We start from the raw sequence: 12,418 nt of genomic DNA, 5'->3' as shown, positions 1-12,418 counted from the left end.
TACCTACATGCAAATAAAATGCTGCCAGGGAACAAAAAATGCAGGTCTGATTCAGTAGTTATACCAGGGGTGGGGAACGTCCAGCCTTGTCTGGCCCGAGAAATCATTCGGTCTGGCCCTGCCAAGGCATTAAGGGTGAGTTAGTTAAATGTTTGACCAAATATGGCAGGCTAATTTTAAAGTTGATAGTTTTGTATGGCCCACGAATAATGTTATAAATATCCAAATGGCTCTGCCAAGGCCTGTGAGTGGAGGCCCTACAAGCTCCCAGGTGATGCTGTCTGCTAGCTAGCTTGAGGACCTCATTTCGAGTAGCAGGGGTCTAATATGGGGTCATCAGACTTTTTTTGTAAAGGGCCAGATAGCAAATATTGTAGGCTTTATGAATTCTATGCTCGATTCTGCCAGTATAGAACAAAGCAGTCACAGACAACACAAGCAAATGGGTGTGGTTGTGTTCCAATAAAACTGTATTTACAAAAACCAGGGCAGACTGGATTGGGCCTGTGGGCTATAGTTTGCTGACTATATTTAAAATCAGTATATAATTCTTCTCTCTCTCTCTTTCTCTCTCTCTCTCTCTCCTTCCCCCTTCCTTTCTCTCTCTCAAATCAATTTTAAAAATGTAAATAATAAAATGAAATGAAATCAGTATATAATTTTTGTAATGGACATCAATGAGATTGTCTCCTGAGCTTCCAAAAATCCCTTCAGATATGGTGACTTCCCCTTCCTATGGGTCAGCGCCCACTACCCACAGTGGTTCCAGGAGCAGAGCACCCACTGCCAGGCTCCCACGTCAGGGCACTGACTCCAGGCTCCAGCTGATTGGTTCAGGATGGTGGTACGACTCCAATAAGCATCATTCACATTCTGTTCTACAGAATGTTGTACTCAGGGATGCCCTTTGCTTAAAAAACAAGGGAACGGCATCCTTTGAGCTGCACAACTTTGACTGAGATGGGCTACTCATATCTTCCCTTAAGACTCTGGAATTGAGTCTAGGAAATTCCTGATTCAGTCTGTCTGTCTGTCCTTTTAAACTGAGGATATGTATGTGGAAATGACACCCTTTCTTTTTTTTTCCCCTCACTTTGCCAATTGGGATACAGAGAAAATTAGTAGTGAGAAAGAATGAAGCATATATTCAGAGAGAAACAAGGATGAGAAGTGGTGAGAGGGCTTCCTGGGTTCTCAGTGGCTCTATAGTCCTTGGCCCCAGGCCATTCCTGAGGTCCAGATGCATCCTTGCCCTTGGGTTCTCTGAGAGGGTCTGTATTCTTATATAAATTCGTTTTCCTTTTGATTAAATCTAGTAGAATTCTGTTGCGTGCAAACCACAGTCCTAATAGCATTAGCAAACAACAGAAGAATACTTCAATAGAATCCAAATTTGGTAGGATTATTTTTTTTTTAATCAATGTACAGATTGTTGCAGGAGCACATATTTTTGTTTGAAACTGGATCTCCCAGACAATAGAGTATGTGATATTTCATAAATATTAAAGTGCTCTGTATTCTAATGATCTACATAGTCATAAATCATTTTGTCAGTTGTATAGTAATTTTCAGCCCCTTGCTTTGGTTAGGGTCAGTGGCAGAGAAAAAAACTAATCCTTTGGACAGAAAGGGATTTATTGCAAGGCATTAAATGGCTCACAATATTTTTAGATGGACTCAAGGCTGATCTCCCAGGAAAAACTCTCCAGTCCACACTGCAGAGCCGGGCTGAGAAGGAGGCTACTGCTCCTGCCAAGAACGGGAGTCTGTCAACCTGCTGATTCAGTGTGTAACTACTAGGAGCCACTAGCTCTGAAATCAGGCCACCTCTTCCACATCAGGAAGCTACCTGCCAAATTAGGGAGGCCTTACCTCTACTTCAGGTCCAGACCAAACTGTTTCCCTCTTAAACCATCATCAAGACCAGCAAGACAGATGCCTCAAGCTCTCCCTCTCTTAACTCAGTTCATTTTCAGGCCTCAGGTGAATGCATTTGATTGCAGGAACCTAAGTCTCTTTCGGAACCCTAGCAGCAAAGGAGTCTGGAAAATGTCATTTTAAACTTTGTAGTGCCTGCATGCCAGGAAGACACACCATAATGAGACTCCAACAGATGTTGAGTGAACCCACAGAACCTGCCACACCTCTAATTGGTCCCACAGTTGTAAAACAAAAATTATATTTTTGTGAAGAAAATGTAAACATAAGCAAACAAACAATAACACAGTAGTTCACATCATTTGTCAGATTGATAACTACGTAATTTAGACATTTCTGTTGTGGGGTGTTTTTTTGGCAGATAGTGTTAGCTATGTATTCATTTCTACTTAGGCAACTCGAACAACTTTTAACATTTGAATTATTATAATGAGTAAAATGATTTATTCACTCATTTGTTTACTCAACAAACACTTTCTGAACACTTGCATGTGCCAGGCATTGCTTCTGTGCTGAGGCTGCAACAGGGAACAATGGATGCGGCATCCTACCAGCCCTTGTGAGAGTGTGTTCAGCCGAGTGGTTTCAGTGGGAGGAAAGATTAATTATGTTTGCTCTTTACACATGGCCAAGGATTCGTTGCCTTAAAAGTAAAGCAGGCAAGGCAAAAACTCTTAAGGATCATCAACTCATGGTGAAATTTTGGTCAAGAGAAGTTTTGTTTTTATTTTTTAAGTCTTATATGTAGATTTTTACCCAGTTTTTAAGCCAATAAAGTTGACTTACATGTCATTTCATGCTTTTACAAAATGTTTATCTTTTAAAAATACATATATATATTTTTTTCAGAGAGAGAGAAACATCAATGATGAGAAAGAATCATTAGTCATCTGCCTTCTACATGGCCTCTACTGGGGATCGAGCCTGCAACCCAGGCATGTGCCCTGTCCAGAAATCAAACCATGACCTCCTGGTTCATAGGTTAATGCTCAACCACTGAGCCACACCAGCCGGGCCAAATGTTTGCCCTTTGAGGTTAAAAAGGCCAAATTTAAAGGTCGTCACCTATTCAACTACTTTGTCTTTGCCTCTGTCAACAAAAGCCCCCAAACCCATTTAGCCTCACAGAGGACAGAGGGAATTTTCATAGAGAATTTCTTCCCATTATCCTTTTCTCTCAGCCCCACCCCATCTCCTGCATCTTTAACTTCGCTCTCTGTAGCAGAGACTGCTGTTGGCTCCATCCTCAGCTGTCAGCACAAAAGTGGCAACAGTTGCAGGACCACATTCCCAGGAAGAAGAGGCACTGTCTCCCAGGGCTCTCCCACAGGAGTGAGAAAACCTTTCCCAGAACTCCCCCCCACCCCCCCACCCCCACCAGCAAATGCCCCCTTAGTCGCACTGGGCAAGACCAGAGCATATCTCCGTTCCTAAACCAATCACTGGCAAGGAGCATGGAATTGATACAATGGGCTCTGACTAGTCCCCTGGGGGGGGGGGGGGGACGACAGAGGTTGGGGTCCTCCACAACGCCTTCTCCAGCAGTCCTCCTCCAGGAGGCAGGAACTGAAGCATGGATGAGCTCACCATTAAACAGTTACCCATGAACTGGAACGACAGCTGGGGTCGGCGCAGGGCCTCTGAGAGCAGACTGGGTTGGAGTCCCCGTTGTACATTAATAACTGTGTGAGTGGGCAGGTTACTTAAATCCTCTGCCTCCGTTTCCTCTCTGTAAAGTACCCTATACACAGTAAGTATCAAATAGACGAAGCTATCATTGTTTGATTATCATCCACATTGTTATCCTATTTAGCTGGTGGGAAGCCGTTGGAAGGGAATTAATAGGCCAGTGTCCTGGTCAGACTTGGGTCTTGATTAGAAAGCTTGGGGTCCGTCCTGCTCTGGTTTCCCCTTCACTGGGTCACCGTGAGCAGTACCCGGCCAGACGCCGGCAGCATCTCTATAAAATCTCTGTTGGTTTTAGCTACACTCCTGTGCTTCGGAATCAGAATGAATTACTGTCCCTCCTTTCACCCCTGTCTGCTGGCTTTGTTGCCACTCAAAGAAATTAATCAGGTTTATTAAGTATGACCTCTCTTTTGTGAGCCCTGCTCCCCGCCTGCAGATCGGTACCTGTCTGCTGCTCTCCTAGCTCGGTTCCAGGCGGAGAAGCCTCAGCTTCCCTTGGTGCTCTCGTGGGGGCAGGGACAGGCAGCTGGGTGGACACATCTTTTGTTGTTTACAGAGAGTGACGCACAGGGCTGGATCAGACAAAGGCAGGACACTGCTGTAGTGAGTACAAGGCCCTTTGTTGCCATGGCTGTGGAAAAAAATAGGAACAAAAAGGATCAACGTTGCATCCAAATATGCTAATAATTAACACTTAGCACCATGGATATAAAAAGCACTTAATACTAAATTGCTATGATCATAATAGCTATTCGTTATTCAGCCTTACTCCAGATGGCATCAGGGCTTGGTAGTAAGTAGGTGTGAGCTGGAGACTGACTGCTTGGGTCCAAATCCAGGCTCTGCTAGTTACCAGACCTGGGACTGAGCGAGTCACTCGAGTTACTCAAATTCCTCATGTCTCAGTTTTGCATCTAAATCACAGACAATGAAAGTGCACAACTCATAGGTTGATGTCAGTTCATACTGTGCTTATAAGGCATTTAAATATGGTCTGCCCCATAATAAGCACTCAATAAATATCATTTTTATATACTTGTTTAGGGCTTTGTGTACATTGATCAGCAAATTTAGACCTCAAACCTGTGACATGGACATTATTAGTATTATCCTTATTTATCAGTTGAGGAAATCAAGATTCAGAGAGGCTGAGTAATTTTCCCCAGTCACACAGCACGAGAGTAGCAGAACCCGATTCTGTCTGACTCTAAAGTCATGTGCTTTTCACTGCATCAGCTCACTGTCTTCCGTGGGCTCCTGGCAAGAGGTCCCACATCAGTTGTGACAGTACATTGTTGGTGACTGCTTCACAAGTTCCTCCTCCCTTTAGTCACAATTGGAACACACTAGGTATTTTCAGAGTGAAGGACAGAAGAGTCCTGTATATAAGGCAGCATAATCAATGGTTTCTCTCCTCTCCTTCCTAACTGTATGCCAAGGCCCTCAACCTGCCCTAGAATGTCACAGCCCAGTTCTCAGGTGGAAGGCCAGCTAGGGTGGAGCAGAAACATGGCCCGGATCGGTGAGGACTCACTCAAGTTCTATCCCCCTGATTACTTGGCTGGCAGAGTAGGGCCAGAGGGCAGAACCTGGCCTCAGGGCACCAGGCCTCACCAGGTTCTGAGGCTGGGCAGGTCTGAGGCCAAGATGGCCCAGGACAGACCTTGTACCTTAAAGTCTTTGGATATCACCAAGGAAATAAAGTGAAACTGCGTGGCCCAAAGCACCTTCCGGCCAGAGAACTTGAAATTTTTGAGGGATGTCTGCATTTTGTTTCTTAATGTAAAGGATCCCAGAGACTGGGTCATTATACCTCCTCCTGTGAAACCAACATCTGGTTGTCAGACCAATGAGTGCCCAGCAGGGCTCTGACCGGCCCAGCAGGCCTCTGCCTAACCAAAGTCAGTCCTCTGCTCACACTTCTATACAACCAACTCTGGATTAATATTCAAAAGCAGCTCCGCTCCTAAACAACCACCTGGGCAAAAACAAAACTCAGTCTTAAATATCTCTGTGAAAGAGAGGCAGCTGGCTGCATCATTCATTGCACCCATTCACCGAGACCAAACTTCAGGCAAGGCATTGTGCCTAGGGTGACCCTTGTCACAGCCTCCACCCATCCCCCCACCCCTCACGTGTCCCTCTAGTTTATGGCTGGCTCCTGATGGCTCTTCCCCTGGGCCTCTCCCATGTCCAGATGTCCATTTGCAATCAGATAAGAGCTGGCTGGGGTCATCTTGGGCGCTGGGAAACACAGCCCTGGCTTCGCCATGAGGGCACAGCCTGGTGTCACGACAAAAGCCTATGGAAGGGCCTCCTGGAGGTCCCCGGGCTCTGTCCCAGTTCAAGGTGGCAGAGCCCACTCAAGGGTGGACAGGCCAGCTGGCAATGCTATTGGACCCCACCCCCAGGCCCTGGTCACAGGCCTTCTTCCTCAATCGCTTCGACCCACACCTGCTCCTTGCCTCTTACTCACAGCCCTGGGACTCCCAAATGAAGACTGGAGCAGGAGGGAAATGGCCAGGCCGCAGATTCAGTGAAAATAAAAGGGGCTCTGTAGTTGGGCAGACATGGGTTGGAATTTCACCATGTTACCATGTTATTAACAGCCGTGTGATTTGGGCTGGTCACTGAACCTCTCTGAGTCTCATTTTTCTTATCTCTGGAAAGGGAATAATCTGTACTGTTAGGGTTTCTGTGAGGACGAGAAACAATGTAAATAGGTGTGTTATACCCAGTAGCACTCAATAAATGGTAGCTATTGTCACACAGAGGTAGGTCTTTTTATAGTCATTTAAAGTATATATACTTTCTCTTCCTAGATTCTTACAATCTTCAGGCTACCAGGCCAGCCCACCAGTGGTGTTGCTCTGAAGGGCTTGTCTAGGTTGGAACTAAGCTGTCCTGCTGGGCCTAGACTTTACCTGGTGCAGACATGGGGGGTTTGGCCATTCTGTCCATGGTTGAGTAACCATCCACCCCAATTAGCCTGGGCTTGTCCCAGTTTTAGGATTGAGAGTTCCACATCCTGGGAGCATGAAAGTTCAGTTTGGGGAAAACTGGGATGACTGGTCACCCTATCAAGGCAGCTGAGCCAGAGCAGGTGGAGGAGAAGCTGTGTTTCCATAAAGCTTCCCAGAGCTTGTTGGTTGGGCACCTCCTACTAGGGCCCTTCTCAGACAAGGCCTGGTTAAGCTGAGGCCAAGGTTGACACCTAGAGGTAATGTGAAAAACTGCACCGTCTGGTAATAACCCACCTGGCCCTGGAGGCCTGAATTGGTTCATTAAGTTTACTGTATTTTGAGCTCTCAACTTGTGCCAACCCTTGTGTTAGGCACTGATAATAAGTCTTGGGGTGGGGACAGGCGGGGGTGGGGTGGGGGATCTTGGAAGGCATCCTGAAGCAAGTTAAAGTTATGCTGAGACCTACTGATGAAGAAGATGTTAGCCAGGTCAAGACAGGAGGGAACAGCAAAGACAAAAGCTCTGGGTGGGAGGGAGCATAAAACTGTCAAGACACTAATTATAGTATAGGGGAGTTGGATAGTGTAACCAAAGAAACCCAAAAAACTGGAAATGTTGGCAGGGTCTAATCAGCCACAGGAATTTTTTTTTTCTTTATCTCAAATGCAATCAGAGCTTAGTGAAGGGTTTAAGCCTGACAGTAACATAATCAGATTTGCATTTCTCAAAGCTAACTCTAGCCGCAGGATGGAGACTGGTTTGGGGGGAGGAAAACCTGAAGCCAGGGAGGCAATTAGAAGGTCTTTGCAGTGCCTAGGTGGTGAAGAGACAGTAGGGACCTGGACTTGAGGGGGGAGAGGGGGGAAGGAGGAATGAAGCAAGATGTGATAGTTTGGGAGATATGGAAATGGGCAGAAGCATGATGATTGGGTGAATGACTGGAGGTAAGGGTTGAGGGACAAGGAGGTTCAAAAATTACTTGCAAGGAGAGTATGGGGGATAAATGGTGATGGGAAGAGACTTGACTTGGGTGCTGAACACACAACACATTGCACAGATGTGTTGTGGAATTGCGCCCCTGAAACCTATATAATTTTGTTAACCAGTGTTACCCCAGTAAGTTCGATGAGAAAGAAAAGAAAAATGACTTGCAGGTTGCTAGCTGGGACCACTGCAGAACAGTGGGACAACTGGTGAGATAGGAGCACTAGACGGAGGACAGTGTGCATGTTGAACTGAGGTTCCAATGGGGCATGCAAGTCAAGATGGCAAGTTAACAGTTGAATAAAGATTAGGAAGAGGAAGAAAAAAGAAGAAAAGAAAAGGATTAGGAGGGGGACATAAACATGGGGATCATCTGCATGTAAACAGCAACCAACGCGCAAAGCAGCACCAACACTTCAAAGCGGGGAGAGAAGCTAACCGTCGGAGGAAATGCGGCGTCAGGAAACCCAAGGAGAGAGTGTTTCAGGAAGGAGAGAGAGTTGACTGCGTAAAACATTTCTGAGAGGCAGAGACTTGCCCATTGGACAACGTGGAAATCATTAGTGACCTGCCATCCTGTTAAGGTGGCGTTACCGACGGTGGATCTGATAACGGAGAAGGCAGCAAAATGACTAACTTATATGCACACAGCCTGGATACGCCCCACAAAGGGATGATTCGTGTGCTGGGTGGGGCAGAGTGGAACAGTGCAAGATTTCATCATGCTACTGAGAACGGCATGCAATTTAAAACATATGAGTTGTTTATTTCTAGAATTTTCTATTTAATATTTTCAAACCTCAGTGGACAGCAGGTAAATCAAACAGTGAAAAGTAAAACCACAGATGAGGGGATGCGGGGGTGGGGGGGGGGGTACTGCAATAATAAGAAATGGTTCCAATTCTCCTTCTACAGCTAGGAAGGGCCAGTAGAGGGCCCTGCCCTGGGGCTTTGGAAATGAAAAGGCACCTCTCATCTATGAGCCTTTGATAAGCTGTGCCCTCCATCTGGAATACTTTACTCCACTCCCATCCTCCAACACGTAAAGGTGCCCCTCAGCCCTGGCCGGTGTGGCTTAGTTGTTGAGTGTTGCCCCATGTACCAGTGAAAATCTTCCAGCCAATGTTAGAAGCAACAGCCTCCTCAATGGCTTCCCTATTCTGCCCTTGCTTCCCGTCCTTCTGTTACCAACACAGCAGCCAGAAATGTTCAGTAGAATTAGCTCTAGACCCTCCAATGACTTCCTAGCTCACTCAGTTGTTAAAGATAAAAATCACAGAACCGGGGTAGCATCACTTCTGCTAAAAAGCTTATGATACCAAACCTAGATTTAATACCTGATCTAATTACAGTTCCAACTTCTCCCAGTAACAAAATCTTAATCAACTAGTTGGTCTGGAATTTTCTGGTCAAGCACCAGAAAGGCAATTTGTCATAGAGGCCTTCTCCAACTCCCCACCCCCACCCCCACCCCCATCCCAGCCCTACACACACACACACACACACACACACACACACACACACACACAAAGAGGAAATTTGCATGATAAAACCCTTCCCCTTTTCCTTCCCCAAAAGAAAAGATATTGACCCCCAAATCATCTTTTCTTTTGTTAATAGCCCCCTTGCCCTACTCCTCTTCTTATAAAAAACCTTCCATTTTGTACAACCCCTCAGAGTGGCCCTTTTAGTTGCTAGAGGAGATGCTGCCCAATCAATTCATGAATCGCTTAATAAAGACAATAAGCTCACCCTGGCTGGTTTGGCTCAGTGGATACAGCATCAGCCTTAGAATCAAAGGGTCCTGGGTTCAATTCTGGTCAAGGGCACATTTAAAAAAAAAAAAAAAGACAATTAGATCTTCAAAGCAAATAAATTTTATTTTGTTAACTTTCATTTAAAATTTGCCTTATCACTATTATTCCCTCCCCCCCCCCCCCCCATCTTCTTCCAGATGCACTGGCCTTTTTATCTAACACCAGCTCCATTCCTACCCCAGGGCCTTTTCGCATTTCTCTAGCTTCCTCACTTCCTTCGGGAATTAACTCAAAAGTCACCTTTTTGAAATCTGACATCTGCTACAACATGGATGAAACGTGAAGGAATTATTCTAAGTGAAAGAAGCCTGTGTGGACGAAAGGGGCCACATGCTAACCTGACAAGCTCAGGGAAGGCCTACATAAGACCTAAAGTAACCACAAAGGATGGTCTGAAATTACACTTTAACTGAAAGCAGTTATGGTGGGTAGTCACCTCCTAGGCTGGTATCTTCCCTGACAAGGTTAATCTTTTTTTTTTTTTTTTTTAAATATATATTTTATTGATTTTTTTACAGAGAGGAAGGGAGAGGGATAGAGAGCCAGAAACATCGATGAGAGAGAAACATCGATCAGCTGCCTCCTGCACACCCCCCACTGGGTATGTGCCCGCAACCAAGGTACATGCCCTTGACCGGATTCGAACCCGGGACCCTTCAGTCCAAAGGCCGACGCTCCATCCACTGAGCCAAACCGGTCAGGGCACAAGGTCAATCTTTACCTTAACCTTTATCTTTACCTTAGTCTTTTTGCATCTATGATAACATATCCTAGAAATGTCAAGGTTACTTGTAACTTCCCTTTTTCCAGACCCCTCAGGGCACAACCAAATGTCCTGGATGCCAGGACAGATACCACAAATTCCTTCATTGTTATTGTCATCATGTTAATTGTTGACTGTTAACTAACCAGTAACCACCTAAGTAAAAGAAGTATGTGTCTATCATTTCACTTTTTATCCAATCCCAGAAGTCCCCCCACCTTTGCTTTCTCCCGCCTCTCTAATCTATCACCAATGGATTTCATTTAACACACCTACATCTCCTCCTTTGACTAATTTATAAAAATAGGTTAAAAACATCGTCAGCCTGCGGCCTGAAGGGTCCCAGGTTCGATTCCAGTCAAGGGCGTGTACCTTGGTTGCGGGCATATCCCCAGTGGGGAGTGTGCAGGAGGCAGCTGATGGATGTTTCTCTCTCATTGATGTTTCTAACTCTCTATCCCTCTCCCTTCCTCTCTGTAAAAAAGAAAATCAATAAAGTATATATTAAAAACAAAAACAAACGTCCATTCTCTGGAGCATTATCCCAATCCATTGAGATTCTGCTTCCCAGCAATTGCCAATAGTTTGGCTCAAATAAACTCACAAAAATTCTCTATAGGTTTGAATATTTCTTACTTTGACATTTACATGAGGTACCTAGAGGCAGAAAGGATAAGAGAGGTTGCTAGGGGCTTCGGGGAGGGGATAGTAGGGAGTTTCATTTGGGGAAGATGAGTTCAGTGGATGGATGAAGATGCTGGTTGCAGAACAATGTACTTAATACCACTGATCTCTACACTTAAAAATGGTTAACATGGTAAATATTGTTGTGCATATTTTACCACAACAACAAAAAGTCACCTTCATCGTGAAGTCTTCTGAGCCACCCTTTATAAAATGTCAACTGCTGGGCAGGCTGGAAGAGGGATGGAATCCTGGTTTGGCAGGGCAGGGACAGGGCCAGAACCTGGGAACTTCCGGGACACCTCTGGGAGAAGGGAAAAGGGAGGGGGTTTCAAAAAGGCAGGATCTGGGAGGTGCAGAAGCAGACAGGCGTGAGTTCCCAGAGCGATTTGCTTTCTGGGAGAGGAGAGATTGAGTAGAGGCAAGGGTCAGTATTTCGGAGGAGCTAGCCTGGGCCTACACCTGCAGGAAGGATGTGGTTCCCCTAGTTCAGCTCCTTAGCCCTTCACAGCCCCTGCCACCACCTCTGCTGACCTAGTCGCTGTAGAAGCAGATACAGCAGGACGGCCCGCAGCATCACTGCCTTGCGCCTTCCACCTGCGTGCCCTCCCGTGGCTTTGTACAGTTTGTTTTGGTCTCGACCTGCATGCCCACCCTCTGTATCCATAGCCCCAGCAAGAAAGCAATTGTGGCCAGGCTCAAAGGACCCATCTTTGGAAAGTCCTGACCCCAAGGGTACAGAGGTCCTATATTGGTCACTGCCAGATGCCAGCCAGGCAGGAAGTTGAGTCTGACCCAGAGAGACAGAGAGAGACCAATATCCGTGACCACTTCTACCCCCAGATGACCTCTTTAGAGGCCAGTCTGAGACCTGGGTCAAGATCAAGCACGGTGCCTAAGCAGGACAACGGTGCTCTTGTATCCCAGCCAAGATGGGTCAGGGGTCCTGTTTCTGCTCCCCCTGTTTAGAACCCTTGAGTGGAAACCCCTTTGGCTGGAGCAAAGGCCTGGAGGCATTAGAGCTGCTCACTTAGGATCCTGACCATGAAAGCACTATTCTATCTTGAGACCCTGGTCATGACAGCCTATTCTGCCCAGCTCTCAAAGAGCCCTATTTTCAGGGTCTCTTCCCCCAGAATGTATCACCAAAGCTGGGGCCCTCCCAGTGCCTTCCCAGTGCTCAGGCCTAGGGAATAGCCCTACTGTGCCTTTTATTCTGGGTCCTACTACAGCTGGTCTCCTTGTGATATCTCCCTCCACCCCCTAAACCATCATAGTCAGGCCCAGTTTCAACGGCTAAAACCTGAATCCCTTGCCAGGCTGAAGCATGTACTATTTCATTTAATCACAGCAACCCTATGAAGTACTATTTATTATTGCCATTTTTACAGATGAGAAAACTAAGGCTCAGAGAAGTTAAGCAACTTGGCCCAAATCATACAGCTAGTGAATATTGGAGGTAGATTTCAAACCAAGGTCCGCCTGGCTTTTGGAACCCATGTCCTCAAATGCACTGGTCTGCAGAGTAGACCAACTGCCTTTTGCTTTTCACCACCATCGACCAGCTTCTGGGTACTGC

The sequence above is a fragment of the Myotis myotis genome, unplaced genomic scaffold, assembly GCF_014108235.1.
Source record: "Myotis myotis isolate mMyoMyo1 unplaced genomic scaffold, mMyoMyo1.p scaffold_m19_p_2, whole genome shotgun sequence".
Lineage (NCBI taxonomy): Eukaryota > Metazoa > Chordata > Mammalia > Chiroptera > Vespertilionidae > Myotis > Myotis myotis.
The sequence above is the reverse complement of the archived record's forward strand: the minus strand, read 5'-3'. Positions refer to the sequence as shown.